Source organism: Lepidochelys kempii, chromosome 6 (assembly GCF_965140265.1).
Source record: "Lepidochelys kempii isolate rLepKem1 chromosome 6, rLepKem1.hap2, whole genome shotgun sequence".
NCBI classification, from domain to species: domain Eukaryota; kingdom Metazoa; phylum Chordata; order Testudines; family Cheloniidae; genus Lepidochelys; species Lepidochelys kempii.
Window position 1 is genome coordinate 91,767,083 of NC_133261.1, and position 18,685 is coordinate 91,785,767.

Below are 18,685 nucleotides of genomic sequence, written 5' to 3' on the forward strand. Positions count from 1 at the left end.
AGTGCTGGGGTTGTGAGCTGGAGGCAAGAGCTGGGGCCTCACAGCAGGGCAGAGTGGGGTACAAGTCAGCTTGTGTGAGTGGGCCTTTGCTCTCAGCTGCTTCTGGGAGGGCTTTATAGGATTGGGAACTTGGGGGCCTCTTTGTCTGACTGGCTCTGGTTGAATAAAGAGTTGTCTCCCATTTACTCCACTTTCTCTGCTTGGCCCTGAGTGGTTATAGTCCCCTTTTGCAGTCTTGTTTGAGGTAATGTGGTGGGATCTCTTTCAGTACGCAGCCTTCACCCCTTTGTTTCCTTCAGTGGAGGTGTTCTCATTCCCATGTCCCCAGGGCTTAACCCTCCTGGTCACCAAGCTCTATCATGATGGAAGCTATCAGGGGGAGGAAGTGGGAGATGGGATTGTGAGCAGATGGCAAATCTTCTTCCTACTTAAGGGCCTGGGCTAGCTCACTTAGTTACCTCCACAAACCATCTTCCACCCATTCTAAACATAGGAATTGCCATCTTGGATCAAACGGATCCTTCTCTTTCAGTATCCTATATGTGGAACGACCAGGATTGATGTTTCAGAGGAAGTTGCAAGAACCTTGTAATGGGCAATAATGGAATAACCTATACATAGGGGAACCTCCTTCCTAATCCCCATCAGCTAGTGGTTGGCTTATGTCTGGAAGCAGAATGGGTTAATAATTCTTACAATATTTTCTGTTCCAACTGTGGACATCCTCATTACCCATCAGCGTCTGGTCCTTTGTTTGAATCCTGGTAAGATCTTGACTTTTATTATATGCTGTAACAGTGAGTTCCACCGGTTAATTATGCATTGTGTGAAGGTTTTCTTTTATCAGTTTTAAATCGGTTGCCTTTCAATTTCATTGAATGTCCCCTTGTTCTTGTATTATATGAGAGAGTAAATAGAGTGCTCGATTTATGTTCTCTATACCTTTCATTGTAATGTCTCTCTCATGTCCACTCTTATTTGTCTCCTAAACTAAACAATCCCAACCATTTCAGTATCCATATGGAGGCTTTACAGGCCTCTAATTGTTGTCTGACTCTGTTTTTCTATAGCAGTTACTAGAACTGATGACACTACTCCCAAGTGAGGGCATACCATTGAATTATATAATGACATTATTATATTTTTCAGTATTATTTTCTATCCTATTGCTTATGCAACCTCAGATCTTGTTGGCTTTATCCACTGCTACACACTGAGTTGCCCACAATGATATCCAGGTCTTTAGCTTTGGTGGTTGCAGTTAATGTAAAACTCAGCAACATGTATGGACTTTTCATTCAGAAATAGCTACATCCTATTTCTCTTACTCCAGTCATCTCCTATCCATGTCTCTTGGCTACCATTCCTGGGTATGTTCCTCTGGCGAAGTGGCTAACTTCACAGGTACTGTTGTTTTTTTGCTCCTTCATATTTAACTTGGCATGGGGGTATTTAAATAGCTACTGTCAGACACTAGCACTATTTTATAGCTCCTTTCTTTCTTCTTGCTCTCCCTGGGTTTTATTCAAATGTCCTGTGGGGTTACAGAAATTGCACATTACAAAGTGGCATCTGGGTCTCTCTTCTTCCTTCCACATGACTAAACCTCTCATTCAGTACAATGTGGTGCTTGTAGGGTTAATGTCCTGAGCTCCCATGTGAGTTTCACCATTGTGGGGGAGCCCAGCTGTTCAGTTTAATGCTCTTGAGGAAGGAGAGGGCCCTAGCATTTGGCACTCAGAGGTTTACTGTCCAGAGCAGCCTTTCATCCCGGGTGAGTGCTGAAAGGGTTACAAGGGAGCCTTGGCTGTTTCTTTGAGCGATTTGGAAAGGACGGGCCTCAGACAGCTTGGCAGGAACCTGGGGCCTGTTTTTTCCAGCCCAGCCCTTCCTTCTGCATGGAGCTGTCAGGGAATCCCACGAATGTCTGGCTTCTCCCCCTTCCTCTTTTTTTTTCCCCCAGCAGTATTTTTATCCATCCCTGGCTCTTCCTGGCACAGGAACCTGGAGTCTTGTCTGTTGCTCAGCCTTGCAGGTAGTAAGGTGGGAATGAAATCCATGCTGCTGTGCTATAGCTGGTGGAATTAATTTTGAGCTAATTTGAGCTGTGAAAGTGAGAAGGGTACCGGGAAGTTTCCCAGAGGAGAGTCCTTTCTGCATCACTTTCAGGGCATAACCACCTAGCTCAGGAACAAAAAGATTCAGGGGCTCATCTCTGAACTGTGCTATTCCTACAGCACAAAAAGAGGCACTGAAATATTAGAGCTGCGTTTTCTGCATTTCACCACCCTTTTGTAGAAATGGAGACACCTATCTGTAACCTAGGCTTGGAGGGATGAGGCAGGTCAGCTACTTTCCCTCCAGCCTGACACTCTCCAGGAGTGTCCTGAGATGGAATTCAGTGTGAACATTTTGGAGATTTCCAGATCTGCACTGCCTCAAGAAAAAATGAGGGAGCCTCCTGGGGAAAGGAACAGATGGCTCAGTGCTAGGTGTGTTTGAAATGTAAGATAAGGGGGTTCAGTTACGGCAGGAGACAGGCGTATGAGCAGCTATGCTCAAGGCCCCTGGTTTTTTACAGATGGAAACCTAGTTGAAGATGGATTGAGATAGGATTATCATCAGTCTCCCAGCAAATATCTCTCTCAGGAAAATGTGGAGAATCCGGAGGTTCTATGTAGGGTGGCACAATAAAAGACAGCCCTCATGAGGGACAGTCCCCACACAACTGTCCCTGAAGTCAGCTGCCAATGAAGCTGGACAGAGGGGCCCTGGAATCTGGCTGAGATGAGGGGAGAGATCTCATCCAAATAGAACTTCAGTAACCAAGCAAGAGTGCCAGATCAGGAGGTAGCACAAAGGGCCTCCAACTCCCCTGACTGAGGGAATTCCTTCCTTCCCATCAGGCCTCTCTTCTGGGCTACCTCCTCTTGGACAGTGGAGTTTCCACCACAGCCTGACTGCTAAGCCAGTGCATGCTCACATTTTCCATCCAGCCCAGGGTCATGCTTGGCTTGGCTTTTCCCAGGATGAGCACAGCATTCGCAGTTTGGTGTTCTTATCCTGTGATATAAACAAGACTCCCCTGCCAAAAGCATGAATTGTAGAAAGAAACCCATTTCCTGTCCCTGAAAGCCTTGGGTGTTGTCCCCCTCTCCCCCTTCTCCTCTCTGAGGGTCACCCAGAGCTCTGCACCAGGGAATCAGGCTTTGCTGCTTTACTTTCCCAAGTGCTTTATGTCCAGGGGAGTTTTGCAGCTGATGCTGGAGTTTGTGAGTTGTATGTTGTTGGCACCATGACAGCCTGTTATTCTCCAGGGCTTCTCTGGGCTGCAGGTATCAATCAGCAGCTGTTTGTGATCCATGCAAGGCTCTAGCATTTAACAAAAACCTCTTTTTAAAAGAGGGGGAAAACCTTTTAAAAAAAAAAAAAAAAGCCAGGGAGTATTTCAGTTTTTCCAACATGTGGTGACAGCTTCGCCTAGAGACCCTCTTCAGAAAGCTGTTGGCCTAAGCTCGTGAAGCCTAAGCATGCTGTGTAATATGGGGGAGATAGGAAGGCTAGCACCCTCCTCCAACAGCCAAGTTTTTTTTATGAAGTGTTAAGAGTTGTTATGGTTAGTAACATTGGTGCTAAATACTGTTTTCAATATTTCCCAGGTAGTTTCTAGTGCTGTCCTGAAACTAAGAATAGCTGGCCAGTTTGTACAAAGTGCAAGGGGTCAGGATATTTGGGCAGTGGGCAGAGCCAGGAGTCCAGTGAGACCAAGTGACTTGGGTTGTATGCCAAATGGCTTGAGTGGTCTACCAAGGGCCCATTAAGAGGTGACTCCAATATAGTGTGGGAGCAGCATAGTCCCTGTAATGTGTCAGGGGTAGGGTAAGGGTAATGTGGAAATATTGGTCTCCAGAACCCCATATTAAGTGCAGATAGTTTTGTGATACTAGTCCCACACAACTGTGGATTCATGAAAGCAAGGTGAAGTAAAGTTGAGGTGTTACAATTTCCACTTACCATTGCACTGGATTCACAGAACTTGAATTAATAATATCTTTTCCCTCTGAGTCCATAGCAAGCCAAGCTGGCAGATGCCATGCTGACCAAACTGCTACATGTCTACTGAAGTTCAATAACTGTAGTTAAGCAACTAAGGATATGTCTACATACAGATGCTACAGTGGCACAGCTACAGCACTCTAGTGTCACTGGAGTGCCATAGCGTTAACATTTGTTACAGCGATGGAAGGGTTTTTTCTGTCACTGTAGTTAATCCTCCCCCTCAAGAAGCAGTAGCTAGGTTGATGCTAGACTTCTTCCATCTACCTAGTAGTGTCTACAGCAAGGATTAGGTCGGTTTAACTATATCAGGCGTGTGAATTTTTCACACCCCTGAGCAACATACCTCGATTGACCTAAGATTTCGGTGTAGATCAGGCCTAAGAAATAGTGGCTACAACACAGTGAAGCTCAACATTCTTGAGGGAGAAATTATACCAGATACTAGTCCTGTGTCATTGACCTTTAGAAAGGGGGATTTTAGAATGAGAGAGCTGCTGAACACATTATAGAGTTAGTGTTAGCTGTTAATGTCCATGATGTTACATGGCTTTTCTAGTTGAATCTGAGTTCTTATCTGGCTCAGTAGCAATCTTCTCCTGTTCTCTCTGTCTCTTGCCATCTGACATGGTGGACCTAATAGAAGGTGGGGATTTAAAAAGTTCATATCTGGCAATACATAGATGTAATTCATTGATTGTGATGTTCAGAATCTGGGTGAGTGTCACCACTAGGGCCATGGCTTATGTGGCCTTTACCCCCAGTACTCCTAGAGAGCAGGAATCTCTACATAATTTCCTGCTGCTGGAAAAAGCTTAGTAGGCTAATCTGTTTCTCTGTGAAGAGTGCAGCATATCTGAGCTATGAACATCTTCAAAGCCGGCAATGAAAGTTGCTTCAAAATCCAGCTGTGAGAAGTCCTGGTCTCTAGAATATCTGAGGAGAAGACCGCTTCAAGTGTGGACTAATCTACTTCCTCCTTAATGTAGAGAATAAAGGGGAAGAAGAGTAAGAAAAGACATGTCTGCTCCCCTTCATTTCACTCAGGATCCTAAAAGAAATTGAAGATGCTCAGGTTTGAACATGGATCAACTTTGAGGGACTCATTGGAGTCACTGGAGGTTGGTGCAGTGTGAGGTCTGTGCTTTAATTGTCATGAGGACTGAGGACAAATCATGAGAAATGCACATTCACTCTGCTGTAGACTTGGAGTTCATAGGAGCTGTTTGAGATTCCAAGTCCTCAACTAATCAAACAGATATCAAGAGATTCAGAGATCATTCACCTTTGAGATTTCCCGTGTTTCACACTTGTAGGAGTCTTAAAATGGGTGAGAGTCTTTGGCTTGTGCTATACAGGACAGCAGGTGAGTCATAATGGGCTCTTCATATCTAAACTAATTTGTGAATAAGGGTCTTTCTGAAATTTATGGCTTCTTGCCCCATGGCACCATTTGCTGGACTTAAAATGAGACCTTTGCAGTGCTGGTTAAAGACAAGGTACTAGTCGTAGCATGATGACTTGATTTCCTCTGGTTGTCTCTGGAAAGATATAGGACAGTAATGGGCAACGTGCTGGCCACCGCTTCCCACAGCTCCCATTGGCCAGGAATGGCGAACCGCAGCCACTAGGAGCTTCCGGGAGCCGTGCCTGCAGATGGTCAACGTCCGCAAAATGTCTTGCAGCCCGCAATCAGATTACGCTGATGGGCCACAGGTTGTCCATCACTGGTCTAGGACTATCTGTTGTGTTGGGCAAAACCTTAATATACAGTACAGTAGAACCTCTGAGTTATGATCACCAGAGTTACAAACTGACCAGTCAACCACACACCTCAATTGGAACTGGAAGTACACAATCAGGCAGCAGCAGAGACAGGAAAAAAAAAAAGAAGCAAATACAGTATAGTACTGTTAAATGTGAACTACTAAAAAAATGAAGGGAAAGCAGCATTTTTCTTCTGCATAGTAAAGTTCCAAAACTTTATAAAGTCAAGGTTCACTTGTAAACTTTTGAAAAAATAACGTTTTGTTCAGTAATGGACATTTCAAAATTATGAACACCCTCCATTCCTGAGGTGCTCATAATTCTGAGGTTCTAGAGTAGAACCTTTCAAAAATTTACAGCTGAAGATTGACTTAATAGGACTTTGAAACTTTACTATGTAGAAGAAAAATGTTGCTTTTAACCATCTTAATTTTAAATGAAACAAGAAAAACAATTTTCTTACCTTATCAAATCTTTTTTTAAACTTTTCCTTTATTTTTTAGTAGTTTACATTTAACACAATACTTTACTCTACAGTATTTGTTTTTGTCTCTGCTACCTGATTGAATACTTCCAGTTCCAAATGAGGTGTGTGGTTGACCGGTCAGTTCGTATTTCTGGTGTTCGTAACTGAGGTTTTACTGTATGTGCTGTGCATTGCATGGAGTTTCATGCAGTCTGTTTCTATCAGCTGTGATAGTAACATGCTTTGGGCACTGGTTGCGGAGTTCAATTTGGCCATCACACAATTGAGACTCTTTTGGCTCCTCTGATATCCAAGCTTGCATAAATTCATTGGAGCTGAGAGTGGCCTTTGAAGGCTTTCCTCCCCCAATCAGGAACAAATTGGCCAATGACAACAAAGCCAGGTATTAGGTGACCTGGTGCAGAGAATTTACTTTTATTCACTGCTGGGAAAGGTGTATTTAGCAGATCGAATCCCAAGCAGCTCAAATTCTTAGAGAGAGCACTTGAACAGATTTCAGCTGGAAGTACACGATCCCATGCAAGTGGTTTCTTCAAGGACTCTGTTCACCTCATTCTCTTTTACAGATGAAGTGCACTATAAACAGACCCTTTTGTAATGGCAGAATGTGCAGTATCTCCTTTATGTTCCAGGAGAGGGTGAGATCTGGCTCTCTGATAAATGCTTTCCTCCTAGATCTGAGTCAAGAGTTCCGATGTGCATCCTTTTCCATCTGTTTCCAAAAGTCATCAGAAAGGTCAAATGTGACAGAGCTCATCTGCTATTAATAGCTCCAACTTGAGGTCATCAGTTTGAGTTTTCAGATCACCTGACCATAATATCAAACCCTTCCATTCTGCTACCAGGAATTCCAGATGTCCTGTTATAAGATTGCAGTTGGGTTCTCCATCTAAATCTGAAATTGCTGATTGTATGTGCATGGACTTTTTCATCACTGATGGTTTTTACTGCTCTCTGTAAGTTCCGTTTATCTTTCTGCAGACTTCAGGAAAGATCTATGGCTTAAAGTGGAAGAGGTATTCAGTTAGTAACTCTTGGCAGGGTAATGCTCCATTACTATCCGCAAATTTTTAAATTTTGGATTATTTGGATCTCTCTCAAGCAGTTTGGATTGTCCTTTACTGTTAATCCATCTGACAGTCATTTCAACTTTTCTTTCTCTCTTTCAGGGATCTTCTCTCTTTGCACATCCTGTTTTCAAAAGGTTTTTGTAATGTCTGAGTCATTTCTCCAATTATCAGGAGGTAGCCATGTTAGTCTGTATCCACAAAAACAACAAGGAGTCCGGTGGCACTTTAAAGACTAACAGATTTATTTGGGCATAAGCTTTCGTGGGTAAAGAAGAAGAACCATGTGAAGAAGTGGGGTTTTTAACCCACAAAAGCTTATGCCCAAATAGAATCATAGAATATCAGGGTTGGAAGGGACCTCAGAAGGTCATCTAGTCCAACCCCCTGCTCAAATCTGTCAGTATTTAAGGTGCCACCAGACTCCTTGTTGTTTTTCCAATTGTTTGTGAAACTCCATCTTCCTGCCACTAGATTACATAGGTTAAATATGAAAAGGACCTGTAGTAGTTATTTAAAGAGAACTAAACATATACACAAATCTCTTCGATTATGAAACATAAGGGGGATAAGCCATGGATCAGCGTTCACGTCACACTCCCTTCAGTACTCGGCCCAAACCAGGGAAGCTAATGATCCAACCTGTGGACCAAATTCAGTGATGAATCCTAGTCACGTGCCACCTGAGGCATGTTACGCATACACTAAGACAGGTGTTCTCAAACTGTGGGTCGGGACCCCTCGGGGGTCACGAGGTCGTTACATGAGGGGTCACAAGCTGTCAACCTCCACCCCAAACCCTGCTTGCTTCCAGCATTTATAATGGTGTTTAAATATATTTAAAAGTGTGTTTAATTTATTAGGGGGGGTTGCACTCAGAGGCTTGCTATGTGAAAGGGTTCACCGGTAAAAAAGTTTGAGACCCACTGCACAAAGAAGAAGAAGAGTAATGGAGTAGGCGGCAGTATAATATGGGGGTCTTTATTTGTTAAAGCCCTGTGAGGCATGATGGGGAGCTACACCAGTCTGGCTCCTTTTACCTCCCCATCCTCCCCTATGCCATCACACCCAATCTGTGAAGTTCTTGTTAAGGACTGACCCCACTTCCAGCTGGATCTTCAATAGTCTGTCTTTAGGATAATGGGGAAGTGGAAGTTCTGTGGTTCCCATAGGGGTTAATCAGCTCTAGTTCTCGGTTTAGGAGCTCCTTCTCAGAGAGTATGTCTACACTGCAATAAAAGACCAACAGCTTGCCTGAGTCAGCTGACTCAGGCTTGGGCTTCAGGGCTAAAAACTGCAGTGCTGAAGTTCTGGCTCAGGCTGGAGACGGGGCTCTGAGCCCTACACCCTTCCTCCCCCCCTCAGCCTGAGCTCAAACACCTACACTGCAGTTTATAGCCTGCAGCCTGAGCCCTGTGAGCCCAAGTCATTTGACCCAGGCTCTGAAACTCAGTGTTGTGGGTTTTTTTATTGCAGTGTAGACATACCCTAAGAGTCCCAGGCTGGGGTATGTAGGGGAACCCAGGTCTACCAACTCCACTGGTTTGCAGCCCAGGGGCCTTTATTTAGAACTGCCAGAATCAGTCCTTCTCAGTCCCTTGCTGTTCTCTGAGCTACTTCCTACCTTTGTAATCTTCCCCATCTTCTTTGGTGTGATGACTTGTCCAGCAGTTCCTCACCAGTTTGCTGGAGGGATCCTCTCTCCGCAATCCCTCCATATCTCTGGCAGCCACCCTATCCTCCTGTCTTGCAGCCCTTTTATATTTTTATGCTGTGGGTCTGCCAATCAGCTCTGGCTGAGCAAGCAGGCATTTGGGGTGTTAACCCTGTGGCTGCTGAACCAGCATGGGGTAGAGAGACCCCATGACAGGCAGGAAGACCATCTGTGCTCGGAGACCATCTGAGTGGATCAAATTGCATATGTAAATTTGAGATCTTTTCGGGGTGTCAGTACCTGAAAATATCAACAGATTCACCGGGTCTGGCATTTCAGAGGAATATCTCTATTATGGAAAATTAGAAGGCTGCTGTTTGAGTTTGATTAATTGCTCAAATGCAACTCTCCGGAGTATCCCAAGCAGCTTTCACTGGGCAAGTTTTACGTTATGGTCAGCATCCTTTAGCTCAATAAACTTAACCTTAAGTTGCTCTACTTAGTTCCTCAGTGCCCCAGATTGTTTGCATATCATTTATCAACATCCCACTTGGCCTTGAGGCATGTAGTTGTATGTTATACAGTGCACATGGCACAATATACTAGATAGCTCCTGCCACAGTGAACTGCTGCTGGCCTTGTAACCCCATTACTCACCTTTTCTCTATTTGAGATCTTACCTCTTGTCACTCTGTGACTGTTAGGATCTTTAGAAAGTCATGAGCATGGCCCATGTTACCAAGCTTCTCCTTTTAGCAAATGGCACCACCTTCCGCTCAAGCCACCTACAAACCATCTTCCAGTCACCAGCTCCATACTTCCTCATTACACTCCCCAGGCAATCCTGGTCAGTAATAATGTCATTCCTAGCCTTTGATAGAAATCTGCTAACAGACTTTAGGAGCTTTGCTGAAGCATGGTTACAGGGGTCTGTATAGATGTGGCCTTTGTGAATGCATCTCAGACAAACACTCCACACCATTATAATCCCTGTCTGATGCACTGTAGACTTATCTGCATTGAGAGGAAACTCCTGGAGTGTTATAACTATAAAAAATGGGTGGGCTTGCAAGGGTTTAGCATCTCCAACCGCAACTATGATGTATCCACACACAGCACAGCACTATTGCTGTACCAGTGCTTGCTGGGATTCCTGCAACACCTATCCTATAGTACCCATCTCTGCTTCTGGGTGCAGGAGCTTCTGCATAACTAAGCAATTTCTTTTAAGTGTTATGGGGAGCAATCCTGTGTTGGCCCTAGGAAGGGAGATTGAGTACCTTGAATAAGACTTTTTCATTTACAACAATTGATTCCAATGAGAAATGCTGCCTTGATTCCAATGGTACCTGGCCATAGGTGTAGCTGCTGCTCAATCATTAAAAAGTACAAAATCCTTCTCAAATTCAAAAATACAAACAAATGAAGGCCCGATCTAAACTCATTCAGTCTGGAAACAATCAAATGTACACCTCCAATCGAGCAGCTTTAACTCCATCTTCTCCACGGTCGTCAGTCCTTCATCCTTATCACATTCTGGGGGAAAAGCTGGACACAGTGGCATGGAGCTGGGATGACTAGCTGAACTGTGGCAACAACTCCTCTTGCCCTCCTGCCCACGTTAGGGAGAGATCGTTGTAAATAATGTGATGCCAGTTCAGCAGGACTGAAACTAAAACCTGACCTCTAGGTGTTATGAATTAAACCCGGTGCTTGCACTCCCCACCTCCTGGCTGGCAGTTGTGTGTAGAGGAACTGGTATTGTGCAAGCAACTGGAAGTTCAAGATGTTCCAGGCAACAGTTTTGTGCACCTCTATCACCTAGTGTAGGCAGGGACTAAGAGGGGGGACATTTAATGAAGATAATCCTGGACAAGTGAGGCTGGAACTTGAGCATGTCCTAGCTCATGCTAGTTCTCCATGTCACTCTGGGTACTAGCTGAGGATTCACCCCTCCCCCTCACTCTATAGTGACAAGCCATCTTTGTTGTCAGACCCAACAGTTTGCTAGAGGACACTGGCCGCCACCCAACTCATTGTGGCAGTTCTGGGCCTTGGCATTTCATTTTTGCAGAAACATGAACCGAGAACCTGCAATGAGTATGCAGTACTTTGGTCCGTCACTAAGGCTGCTTGGTCAGCATGCACATTGTTGCCTGCTGGGAGAAGTGAGGAACAAGGAGACAACAGAGTGATCTGGGGCTCTGACCTAATTTTCTACTCCACCACCTGCTCTGGAACTGGCTGCAGGGCTGCCAAACATGCTGAAATGGTTAAGTGTACCAACTCGTAGGGAAGCTGAAGGGGAGGAGTGGCTCCTGCCTGATGGGTTTTCAAAGGGAGCTGGGTCTTTTGAAGTTTTGTTTTAGCAGCTGCCAGGTATGTTGCCTCAACCTCGTGCTGTGCTTCTGCCCCCAGTCTTCCTGTTTCACATACTTCAGTGCACGTGCTTGGAGGGAGGGGGAATAGGAGAAAACAATTAACCAAAAGTTTTAGTGCTAGAACTAGTGTTTTGCTATTACATTTGCACACTTTGGCTCAGGGCCTCTTATGCCACTCTTGTCTGTGAAGCACCTTGCACACAATTGACCCTATAAAAGTAGTAGACAATTTAGTTGTCTTTGGTATTTGTAATGCTTTCTACCCAGTGTTCCCCCTTCTCTGCTACCTCCCTCAAGTCTGTGTAGTAATTTTAATAATTTACATTGCTATAGCCACCTGAGTGAGAAAGGGACTTACGACTACTAAGCCTCACAATCCCATGTGAGCATAGAGTGGTCAGTATCATTATGCCCATTGTAGAGAGGAGAAACTTAGATACAGAAAGGTGCAGTGACTTTCTCAAGGCCACACACTGAGTTTGTCAGAGCAGGGTATAGAAAATAGGAGTACTAACTCCCCATCCTCTGGTCTAACCAACAGAGGTACTCAGTTAAATAGAGTACTGGTGCTTTTCCCTCCCTCCACTCAGCAAATTAAGTGTCTTCAATGAGACACTATAGATGCCACCCACTTGCCTCAGTCTATTTCAGTGGGCCCAGTCAGTCCTCCACATTGCCTTCTAGTTTTCCACAGGAGCCTTGTAACCAAGGGAGTCTCCTCTGGGAAAAGGTCAGGCCTCTAGTTATGATCCCTAAGGACAAGGTGCCAGAAACTGTAGAGATCTCTGCTCTACTGCTCTTGGAGACCATGCTGTGTTCAGATGGGGCTTTAAAATAAATAGAACCACCTTTCCACTCCCTCATCACAATTCCTGGTGGTCCAGTCCAAACGTGTCACCACCAGCCTTAGATGCTTCTGGGAATGGAGGGGACAGATGCTTGCAAAGTACCAACAGCTTGAGAAAGGGGGAGGGTGGCAATTCTAGCCTCTGATGTTTATTGAGGAGAATTTTTAATATGGTTTTCTCTTCTGGCACCAAGGGCTATTTAGTAGGAAGCCACAGTGGCAATGCTGTAGTTCAGATTGAATTTCCCATTCCATTTTAATGCTTTTTTGATCCTACATCCCTAATTTCACCAAAATGTAACCAGTCTGCCTGTCAGCTGCTCTGCAGGCTACTTCAGCAGGTTTGTTTCTCTGTAAAGTGTGATTTTCTTCAGATGAGGTGCCTTCTAGCTCTGGGGACCTTCCTAGAAGATCTATGCTGACTCTGAAAAGTTTACTCAGAGTATTCTACTACTTCTAGCTTGAAAACATGTAAACTGGGAAACTGTGGAAATGGCTTCCTCCAGGCAAAGTATTTTCCAATAGCTCTGGGGAAGTTGGTAGCTAGTTAGAGAGAGGAGATGTAATTCATGCCTATGTCGGATGAAGTTTGTGTTATAAATGGTGCAACACCCAAGTAGACTCCAAGAGATCTTCTAGCCTCAGAGCAGCCAGCATGGCAGCCCAAGACTCCCCTCAGCTTAGTCATGGTTATCTTGCATCTGCTCCCTCCATACTGGCCCAGGTGCTCCCTCTCTCCTTAGTCCTCCCCCTCTCTGTGGTTCCCCTGCCTGACCTTTTCCAATAATGGTTGTGAACTGGCAATGTCAGACTACTTCAGAAAATCTTCAACGATGTTATGAAATAAAACAGAGTGGGGAAAATGTTGGTCTCAGTTCCACAACCAAAATATAGAGGAATGGCGCTGGTGTTTACTAAGACCAGAATTTGACCCAGTAACTTCGTGTAATGCTGCTGTCTGAAGCTTTGACCACCCTCTCAGGAACGGCCCAGTGACATAAGTCACAACCACACAATGCATAGATTATAAGACATGTGGCACATGTACCTACAGCCACGCTAAGGAATGCATAATCAAAGCTTCTCCAGTGTGAGCCTTCACTATGATTTTAATATGTGGGAGGTGATGCAAAAATTTAAGGACATACTTCCTCAAGAAGCCAGACAGGAGCTCTCCTCAGTAGTCGAAGAGGGGAAGACAGTAGCCCGGACCTCCCTGCAGGCAGCCTTGGATGCTGCTGATTCTGCAGCCAGATCGATGGCCACAGCTATTACCATGCACAGAAGGTCATGGTTACAGTCTTTGGGGTTTCCTGAGGAGGTACAACAAACCACCCAGGATTTCCCATTCAAAAGGCCCTTGTTCTTCTCAGAGGAAACAGATGCCAAACTCCACAGACTTAAGGACTCTAAGATGACCCTAAAATCTCTGGGTCTGTATACACCAGTGGTGTCCAGAAAACATTACAGGCCTCAACAGACTGGACGCTATTTTGCACAGCTTTTCTGGGAGGACCAGCAGAGGAGGAAGAACCAAGGGTTCGGGCATAGGTCCCCTCCACCAACTTCCTCCTCAGGGCCAATGTAATCTGCCCCTAGATACTCGGGCAGCTCGAAGCACTTGTTTTGACGAGATGCTCAAGGGCAACATCTCAATCCCCTCAGGTCTGGATCTAGTTATCCCTTTGTTTTCCAATTGACTGTCCTGCTTCCTCAGAGCCTGGACCCACATTGCCTTGGACCTTTGGGTTCTAAGCACAATAGAATTAGGTTATACCCTCCAATTTTTCAAAAAGAAAAGGAGTACTTGTGGCACCTTAGAGACTAACCAATTTATTTGAGCATAAGCTTTCATGAGCTACAGCTCACTTCATCGGATGCATACTGTGGAAAGTGTAGAAGATCTTTTTATACACACAAAGCATGAAAAAAGCATGTAGCTCAAGAAAGCTTATGCTCAAATAAATTGGTTAGTCTCTAAGGTGCCACAAGTACTCCTTTTCTTTTTGCGAATGCAGACTAACACGGCTGTTACTCTGAAACCTCCAATTTTTATCCACTCCACCTTCCCACCGCCCCTCCCCATCCCTCTTCAGAGACTCTTCTCATGAGCAGCTATTGGAAAAAGAAGTCCTATCCCCCTTTCGAGTGGGTGCCGTGGAAGAGGCTCCACACCATCTAAGAGGAAAGGGGCTTTATTCTCTTTACTTCTTAATTCTGAAAGCCAAGAGGGGTCTCAGACCGATCCTAGACCTGCGTCGTCTCAACCGCTATCTCAAGAGCTTGAAGTTCTGCATGGTCTCCTTGTTTTTAATCATTCCTTTGCTGGATTGGTATGCTGCCCATTATCTAAAGGGCGCATACTTCCACATTTTTTTTTTCAAGGCCACAGAAGGTTCCTAAAATTTGTTGTGAACCGAGACTCATTACCAGTTCTCGGTTCTCCTGTTTCATCTGTGGGCAGTCCCACAGATCTTCACCAAATGTATGGCAGTAGTAGTGGCTTTCTTCGGGAGAAAGGGAGTTTGTGTATTTTTGTATCTCAACGGCTGGCTAATCAAAGGCCGGACCAGAGCTCAGGTGGAATCCAACATCCATTGACCTTCCGGGCCTTAGGCTTACTAATAAATTATCAGAAATCCACCCTTACCCCCTGTACAAAGGATAGCTTTCACAGGGGCAGTTCTCAACTTCGTATGGTCAAAGGCCTGACTTCTGCAGGATTATTTTCATTCAATCTCGACCCTGATAAGTTCCCTTCAGACACATCCAGTCACCACTGTCTGGATATGTTTGAGCCTCCTGGGCCACATGGCAGCATGCACATACGTGGTGCAACATGTGAGGCAACATCTCTGACCCCTCCATGCCTGGCTGGCTACAGTATATTCACCTTTGCAACATCACCTGGACATGGTGCTTACCATCCCACTCCAGGTCCTCAATTCTCTGACTTGATGGTTGAACCAACGCACAGTCTGTGCAGAAGTACCTTTTTCGAGGCCCCAATCGTCTGTGTCCCTGGTCTCTGACACCTTGGCACTGGGTTGGGGAGCTCACGTATGGCACCTCACGATTCAAGGCCCATGGTCCCAAGAAGAGCTCTCTACATATCAATATCGGGGAACTTAGGGCAGTCCACCTAGCCTGCCAAGCATTCCTGCCCCACATTACAGACAAGGTGGTTTTGGTTCTCACAGACAATACAACTGCCATGAACTACATCAACACACAGGAGAGCGCATTCTTCCCCCCCTATGTCAGGATGCAATCCAGCTGTGGGAGTTCTGCATCACACACTCAGTTTATCTAGAAGCATCTTATCCACCGGATACACAGAACCAACTTGCAGATCGCCTCAGAAGGTCCTTCTCTACTCACCACAAGTGGTCCCTTCAACCAGTGGTGGGGGAGTCCCCTTTATAGACCTGTTTGCTGCCCGCAACAACAGAAAATGCCATCAGTTCTGCTCCCTGTGGGGCCAAAACCCAGGGTCTCTTACAGATACCTTCCTGTTAGCATGGACAGCTCATCTGTATTACCTTTCCCTCCATTCAATTGGTACATAAGGTTCTGATGAAGATCAAGCAGGACCGAGGACAGGCCATCCTCATTGCCCCCGTGTGGCCCAGACAGCACTGGTTCATCACCATGTCAAACCTTTCAGCAGAGACCCCAATCTAGCTTCCGCTACACTCGGACCTGATCATCTGAGACCACAGTTGGCTGCTCCACCTGAACCTAAGCTCTCTTCATCTGATGGCCTGGAACCTCCATGGTTGAATCCTGAAGAGCAAGCTTGCTCAGACCTGAAGAGCAGGTTGGTAGAATCCTACTGGGCAGTAGAATACCCTCCACCAGGGCAACTTACCTGCTAGAGTGGAAATGATTCTCCACCTGGTCTTCCTAACTTGATGTTCCATCTGCACAGTCTTCATTGCAACTTATTTTGGAGTACCTTCTGCTCTTGAAGCAGCTAGGTCTGGCCTTTTCTTCAAACAAGGTTTACCTGGCAGCCATTTCAGCCTTCCATCCGAAGGTCGACAGCAGATCAGTCTTTTCGCACAAAATGGTAATCCGTTTTCTCAAAGGCCTGGAGAGGGTGTACTTTCCAGATAAAGGAGCTGATCCCTCCTTGGGGCCTAAACCTTGTCTTTTCAAAGCTTACAGGGCCCACCCTTTGAGCCACCGGTAACATGCTTGTTGTTGCATCTCTCCTGGAAAGTCGTCGTCTTAGAGACTGTCAAGGTTCCCTCCCTGCTCTGAACTCTGGGGTGCAGATGTGGGGACCCGCATGAAAGACCCCCTAAGATTATTTCTACCAGCTTAGGTTAAAAACTTCCCCAAGGCACACATTCTTCCTTGTCCTTGGACGGTATCACTGCCACCACCAAGTGAGTTGGACAAAGATTCAGGAAAAGGACCACTTGGAGTTCCTGTTTCCCCAAAATATCCCTCCAAGCTCCTTCACCTCCTTTTCTGAGGAGGCTTGAGAATAATATACCAACCAAATAGGTAAACAAGGTGAGCACAGACCAGACCCTTTGGTTTTTAGTGTCCTAAAAACCAATCAGGTTTCTAAAAGCAGAACTTTATAATAAAGAAAAAAGTAAAAGAAGCACCTCTGTAAAATCAGGATGAAAGGTAATTTTACAGGGTAATAAGATGTAAAACACAGAGGATTCCCCTCTAGGCAAAACTTCAAAGTTACAGAAAACACAGGAATAAACCTCCCTCTTAAAATAGGGAAAATTCACAAGCTAAAACAAAAGATAAACGAACGCATTTCCTTGCAATTACTTACAATTTTTGTAATCTTGGATGCTTATTTCAGGTAGTGTTTTAGGAGATGGTTTTTCCTACCCTGGTCCCTCTCTGTCCAAGAGAGAACACCAAGAGAGCACAAAACAAACCCCCGCAGATTTGAAAGTATCTTCTTCCCTTATTGGTCCTTTTGGTCAGGTGCCAACCAGGTTATTTGAGCTTCTTAACCCCTTCCAAGTAAAGGAGGGATTTTATGCTACCCTTACCTGTATGGTTATGACAGTGCATGGTTTCGGCCAGGATGGTTTCGGAGATCCAAGCCCTCACATTGGAACCCCCATCTATGATCTTCAAACAATAAAGTACTGCTGCACCCACATTCAAAGTTCCTTCCAGAGGTGGTTTCACAATTCCACTGCAGCCAAGCAATTTTTCTACTAGTATTCTACCCTAAGCCACATGCGAACAGGGAGAAACAGCACCTATGGTCTTCGGATGTTAGACGGGCTCTGGCGCTTTATATTCAAGGAACCAAACTGTTCCGCAGATCGACTCAGATGTTCATAGCAATCCAGAGAGAATGAAGGGACTCCCTGTCTCTGCCCAGAGGATTTTGTCTCGGATTATCTCATGTATCCGGACATGTTATGAACTCACGGGAGGCCCTCCTCTGGCTAACCTGACTGCTCACTCCACAAGATCTCAGGCCCCTTCAGCTGCTTTCCTAGCACAAATTCCTATGCAAGATATCTGCAAGGCAGAACCCTGGTCTTTAGTGCACACATTCTCAGCACACTATGCCATTGCCCAACAGGCCAGAGATGACGCCAACTTCCGCCATGCAGTACTGCAGTGGGCTTGTACTTGAACACCGAGGCTGCCTCCTATGCAACTTCTTGTGAGCCATCTACATGGGAATGGACATGTGCAAGCACTCGAAGAAGGTTACTACCATTTCTGTAACAGTAGTTCTTTGAGATGTGTTGCACATGTCCATTCTAAGAACCGCACTCCATCCCCTCTTACCTGATTCAGTTGGTAAGAAGAAACTGAAGGTACGCGGGGTTGGCGGGACCCTTTATACTGGTGCTATGAGCGCATGGCGCCAGAGGGCTCTGGAGCTGACCTGACTGATATCGCTAGTAAAAAATTCCAGCAGCTGTTCCTGGGATGCACATACATCTACATTGGAATGGAAATATGCAACACATCTTGAAGAACAGCAGTTACAGAAAGGTTAGTAACTGGTGGGGTGTTTTTGTTTTTGTTGTTTTTTTTGGCAGGTTGGGGAGGGCTCCCAAATCCACTTTGCATGTTTCCACATCCTCTGTTTCCCTATCAGAATCCAGTCTGGGGAGCAAGATGGAGGAATCTACTAAAAAAAACTGGAATGTAATGTGGGGAGGAGCTAGGTTAATCCCTGTACAGCTTGCAAGGTCATCATATTTGTGACACTGTGTAATGTTTACATCTTTTTAGAAGAGGGAAATTCCCCCAATGCTTCATTAAAATGGAGTTCATGAGTTAATCAAGGGAAAAGCCATTTAAGGAAGTCTAGTGTTTTTTTGAGAAAACTAGGAACATTGGAAAACCTGGAAATGCAAAGTTGAGATTACCCAAACTACCGTCCCCCTGCCCTTGTACCTTTGCCTGCCGAACAAC

At 45.3% G+C, this 18,685-nt stretch overlaps 1 protein-coding gene across 12 annotated transcripts in view; it reads left to right on the top strand.

The window, feature by feature from the left end:
- Positions 1–18,685, top strand: part of TTLL5 (tubulin tyrosine ligase like 5) — a 210,249-nt gene that overhangs the window by 119,132 nt on the left and 72,432 nt on the right. The window contains exons 31-32 of one of the 12 annotated variants that reach the window (XR_012159503.1): positions 533–764; positions 1,334–1,390. The exons of the other annotated variants lie outside the window; for them this stretch is intronic. The gene's annotated coding sequence lies outside the window, so the exon portion shown is untranslated. Of the gene's footprint in view, positions 1–532; positions 765–1,333; positions 1,391–18,685 lie in introns of those variants that run through there. 12 annotated transcript variants of the gene reach the window in all.